The sequence below is a fragment of the Delphinus delphis genome, chromosome 6 (assembly GCF_949987515.2).
Source record: "Delphinus delphis chromosome 6, mDelDel1.2, whole genome shotgun sequence".
NCBI classification, from domain to species: Eukaryota; Metazoa; Chordata; class Mammalia; order Artiodactyla; family Delphinidae; genus Delphinus; species Delphinus delphis.
In genome coordinates, this window is record NC_082688.1 from 96,818,495 (window position 1) to 96,823,925 (window position 5,431).

Consider the following 5,431-nt stretch of genomic DNA (forward strand, 5'->3'; position numbering starts at 1 on the left):
AACCAAACATTCCTCTACAGGAAATCATCAGTTCACAAAGAAAGACATCAAGAGACAAGAAAAGGAACAGGAAGACTACAAAACAGCCAGAAAAAATTAACAAGATGTCATTAGTAAGTTCTTACATATAAATAAATACCCTAAATGTAAATAGATTAACATTTCCAATTAAAGGACAGAGTGATTGAACGAATTTTTAAAAAGACTAACTGTATTCCACCTAAAGAGATTTTTTTTTTCAGCTTTCATGACAAATAAAAATGAGGAGATGGAAAAAAATATATTCCATAAAAATGAAAACCAAAAATGAGCAAGGGTAGGCAGTCGCGGGCAGCCATCTCCCTTCGATGGCGGCGGAGCAGGGCCGGCTGCTGCCGCGGCCAGAAAGACGGCAGTGGTGGAGATAGTGGTAGGTGTAGCGGGGGCCTGTGGCCGGGAGCCATCCTCGGGCCCAGGCACCATGAGCCAAGGCTCACCCCCCGCCAAACGGGAGAGCAGCGAGCCCGCGAAGCAAAGGTCCCCAACACTAAGCAGCTTTATCCGGGCTGTGGTAAAGGCTGTGCATCGACTTGACCTCATCCTTTGCAACAAAACCGCTTATCAAGAAGTGTTCAAACCAGAGAACATTAGCCCGAGGAGCAAGCTGCGTGACCTCTGCGTCAAGCACCCGGTGGACTATGGGAGGAAGGCTAAGGAGCTGCTGTGGAGAAAGGTATGCTACGAAGTTATCCAGCTCATCAAGTCTAACCAAAAGCATATCCACAGCCGGAGCACCTTAGAATGTGCCTACAGGACACACCTGGTCGCTGGGATTGGCTTCTACCAGCATCTCCTTCTCTATATCCAGTCCCACTACCAGCTAGAACTGCAATGCTGCGTCGACTGGACCCATGTCACCAACCCCCTCATAGGATGCAGGAAGCCAGTGTCTGCCTCAGAGAAGTAGATGTATTGAGCACAGACGGCATGCCACCAATGGCTAGTGTACCTGGGGGATTTGTCATGATATCAGAATGAATTAGCTGGCATAAACTCTGAGCTGCTAGCTGAGAAATTTTACTACCAAGCCCTGTCAGTGGCTCCCCAGATTGGAATGCCTTCAACCAGCTGGGCACCCTTGCAGGCAGCAAGTACTATAATGTGGAAGCCATGTATTGCTACCTGTGCTGCATCTAGTCGGAAGTGTCCTTTGAGGGGGCCTATGGGAATCTCAAGCGGCTGTGTGACAAGGCAGCCAAAATGTACCACAGCTGAAGAAGTGCGAGACTAGGAAACGCTCTCCCAACAAGAAGCGATGTAAAGATATAAGAGGTTGCTGGTGAACTTTATGTGTCTGCAAAGCCTCCTGCAGCCCAAAAGTAGCTCCCTGGACTCAAAGCTGATGTCACTTTGCCAGTCAGTCCTGAAGGACTTCAGCCTCTGTCTCTTCTACCTGCCCTCCCCACCCAACCTCAGCCTGGCCAGTGAGGATGAGAGTGGATATGATTTCCTCCCAGACCTTCTCATCTTTCAAATGGTCGTCATCTGCCTCATGTGTGTGCACAGCTTGAAGAGAGCAGATCCAAGCAGTAGAGTGCAGCTATTGCCTTCACCCTGGCCCTCTTCTCCTACCTCGTCAGTCATGTCCACATAGGGCGGCAAGCTGAGCTGGAAGAGGGCGAGACTCCTGTCCCGGCATTCCAGAGCGATGGCACATATGAACCAGAGTCCAAGGGACCCTTGGAGAAGGAGGGTCTTGAGCCTCTTCCTGCAGCACCTCAAGAGGGCGAAGCCAGAAAGAACCAGAAGTTCTCCCACCTCTCCTGCCTCTACCGCCCACCCACAGCTGGTGATGACAGTGACATGAGTGAAGGCTTTGACTAGGACTTGAGCCATGACTCAGTCCAGGCCAGCAAGGGCTCGGACAGTGGCTCTGACAGGAGTCTTGAAGGTGGGGGAACGGCCTTTGATGCCAAGACAGATTCAGAAATGAAGAGCCAAGAGTCCAGATCAGACCTGGAAGATAAGGAGGATGAGGAAGGGACATGGTCCCCAGCCCTGGAGCCACCTTGGGCCAGGTCAGAGGCTCCTGAATCCTTCAGTGGCCCACTGGACCCCAGCAAGGCCAGCATTGCCAGCAATCTACAAGCGATGTCCACCCAGATGTTGCAGACTAAACGCTGCTTCCAACTGGCCCCCACCTTCAGCAACCTGCTCCTCCAGCCCACCACCGAAGCTCCCACATTGGCCAGCCCCAGGCCCTGTGTCAGAGGGCATGTGGACAAGCCCTCAGAGCCAGCCTCTGAAGAGGGCTGTGAGTCGGAGGGAAGTGAGTCCAACAGTGGGCGCGCCTGTTGGAATGAGCGCAGCATCCAGGAGAAGCTGCAAGTCCTCATGGCCAAAGGCCAGCTTCCTGCTGTGAAAGTCTTCCTGGACTGGCTGCAGACCAACCGCCGCCTCATCACTGTATGTGCGCAGAGCTCTCTAAGTCTGTGGAACTGCCTGTCTGTGTTGCTGAATCTGTTGCCAGCTGCTGGAGAACTCCAAGAGTCTGGCCTGGTCCTGTGTCCCAAGGTCCAGGATCTTCTTGAAGGTTGTGAACTGCCTGACCTCCCGTCTAGCCTGCTGCTCCCAGAGGACATGGCACTTCACAATCTGCCTCCCCTCCAGGCTGCCCACAGATGCTTTAACTTTGACACGGATCAGCTCTTGCTCAGCAGCTTAGAGGAGACAGTCGTGCACATCTGCTGCATCCACAGCTTTGGCCACTTCATTGCCCGCCTGCACGGCAGCATCCTACGGTTCAACCCAGAGGTCAGCATCTTTGTCAGCATCTCCCAGTCTGAGCAAGAGAGCCTGCTGCAGCAGGCCCGGGCCCAGTTCTGCATGGCACAGGAGGAAGCTCAGCGGAATGGGCTAATGAGAGACATGGCCCAGCTATGACTTCAGCTTGAGGTCTCTCAGCTGGAAGGGAGCCTGCAGCAGCCCAAGGCCCAGTCAGCAATGTCTCCCTTCCTCATCCCCAACACCCAAGCCCTCTGCCACCACCACCCTATCATCCGCCAGCTGGCCACCAGTGGCCTCTTCATTGTCATCATCCCAGTGACAGTGATCGATGGCCTAGATTTGCTGAAGAAGGAACACCCAGGGGCCCAGGATGGAATCCAATACCTGGAGGCAGAGTTTAAAAAAGGGAACAGGAACATTGGCTGCCAGAAAGAGGTGGGGAAGAGCTCAAGTGGCATAAGCTGAAGAGGCAGGATGCAGATGCCTGGGTGCTCTATAAGATCCTGGACAGCTGCAAACAGCTGACTCTGGCCCAGAGGGCAGGTGAGGAGGACCCGAGTGGCCTGGTGACCATCATCACAGGCCTTCCACTGGACAACCTTAGCACGCTCTCAGGCCCTATGCAGGCAGCCTTGCAGGCCACTGCACATGCCAGTGTGGATATTAAGAATGTTCTGGACTTCTACAAGCAGTGGAAGGAGATTGGCTGAGAGCAACCCCCAGGCCCTGCAGCGGGCTGACTCCACATCTCTCCCGCCCTCCCTGGCAGCCAGGACCACCACCTGCAGTCACCCCACCACACGCAGACTCACGCATTGTACACAGGAAGGAAGCCCAGCTGCACACAGGCTGCAGGAAGGGCCCAGGAGCCAGCTGGGAGGGTGGGGGTCCCCCTGTTTCCAAGATAACGTCAGGAAAGCAAGGAAAGTGCTTGGAGCAGGAGAGGCCTGTGGGCCCCTAGCCAGCCTTCCTGCCTCAGCCCCCCTGCTTTCCCCAGGGGCAGGTGGTAGGCACGGATATCTTCGTTTCATTGGAGTAGTTCCTGGACTGCTGGGAGGAAGGGACAGCAGAAGGGGCCCTTCTTTCTCACCCAAGGCATAGGGTGGTTGGTGCCAGGACTTTGGGCCCTCTGGCCTTGTGGGTAGAGTTGGGTAACACCAGATGTCTGGGTGGTTCTCTGCAGACCCTTCCTCTCCTCGAGGCCCACCCATCCCCCTGTCATCTCCATTTGCAAAAGCTGGGCAGCTCCGGAGCCTTGGGGACTCTTAAGAAAGAGGGGCCTGGAGCTGCCTGCACCAATAGCAGGGCAGAGCTTAGATCCATCTTGTTGCAGGGGCTGCACATCCACTACCCCACTTCTCGTTTCTGTCTCCCTTCATCTGGCTTCCAGTGCAGGGAGCAGGCCCATGATGGCTTCAGGCAGTCAGGCCTGTATGCCAGTGAGGGCTCCTGTGCCCACCAGCCCCATGGTCACTGCGCTTTGTGCTCTGGGCTGCTGTGCTGGGACAGAGTGGGATGCCAGTAAGAGGAGGGGGGGCGATGTTTGAGGCCATCACCTCCCTTACTCTCTAGGGAGGGGCCTATGTTCCGATGGGCAGCAGAAAGGAGACATCCCTTGAAGCTGCCCGGCCAGGGGCCCTCTGCCCTGATAGGCTTCCCTGCTTTTGTCCTTCCCCAGGACTAAAGGCCTGGAGGAGCTGAGCACAGGTCTAGCTTTTGGAGCGTCGAGGTGAATGTGGGAGCAGAGATCACGAGTGGAACAGCAAGAGCAGGGCTGTGTGTGGGAGGCTTTGGCCAGGATTGCCTCAGCCCCTCCCCCTCAGGCTGCACATATAGCTCCGACTGGGGGTTGAAGGTGGGGATCTCAGCTCTGCTGTTCCCCCCAGCCCCAGTGCTAGCCTAGCTTCCCAGGCTGTTCTCAGAGGACAGCAGGCATCCTGCCTCTTTCCTCTGAGACGGTAAGTCTGGGACAACCTGGGGGCAGTGTGATCACCCCCATTTCCAGTCCCTGGCAGAGACTGAGACTAAAGCATCACTGAATAAAGACCCACCCCCACCTGAAACCTAAAACAAAAACAAAACCATAAAAACAAAAATGAGCAAGGGTAGCTCTACTTATAACAGAAAAAATAGACTTTATGCCTAAAATTTAACATGAGACACAGAAAGTCATTATATAATATTGAAGGGTCAATTCAGCAAGGGATTTAACACTTGTAAATTTTATACAACTGACATTGGCACACCTAAATATATTAAGTCAATACTAACAGATCTGAAGGGAGAAATTGGACAGCAATACAATAATAGTATGAATTTCATTACCACATTTTCGACAACAGATATATGATCCATACAGAAAATCAATAAAGAAAGAGCACACTTATGCTCTACTTAGACTAAATGGACCTAACAGGTATACACAGAGCATTCTTTCCAGCACCGACAGAATAGACATTTTCTCAAGGATACATGAAATGTTCTCCAGGAAAAAGCATATAATAGGTTACAAAGCAAGTCTTAGCAAAATTAAAATATTTAAATCATGTTAAGTACTATTTTTTTTTTACCACAATGATATGAAACTAGAGATCAATAATAGGAGGAAACCTGGAAATGTGCACATATGTATAAATTTTTAAAACACATACTCCTGAATAACCAA

The 5,431-nt window shown here is 52.5% G+C and overlaps 1 pseudogene; it reads left to right on the plus strand.

Annotated features, from left to right (window-relative positions):
* The first annotated feature begins 460 nt into the window (after positions 1–460).
* LOC132427715 (nonsense-mediated mRNA decay factor SMG5 pseudogene) lies at positions 461–3,476 on the plus strand (annotated as a pseudogene).
* The last annotated feature ends 1,955 nt before the right edge of the window (positions 3,477–5,431 follow it).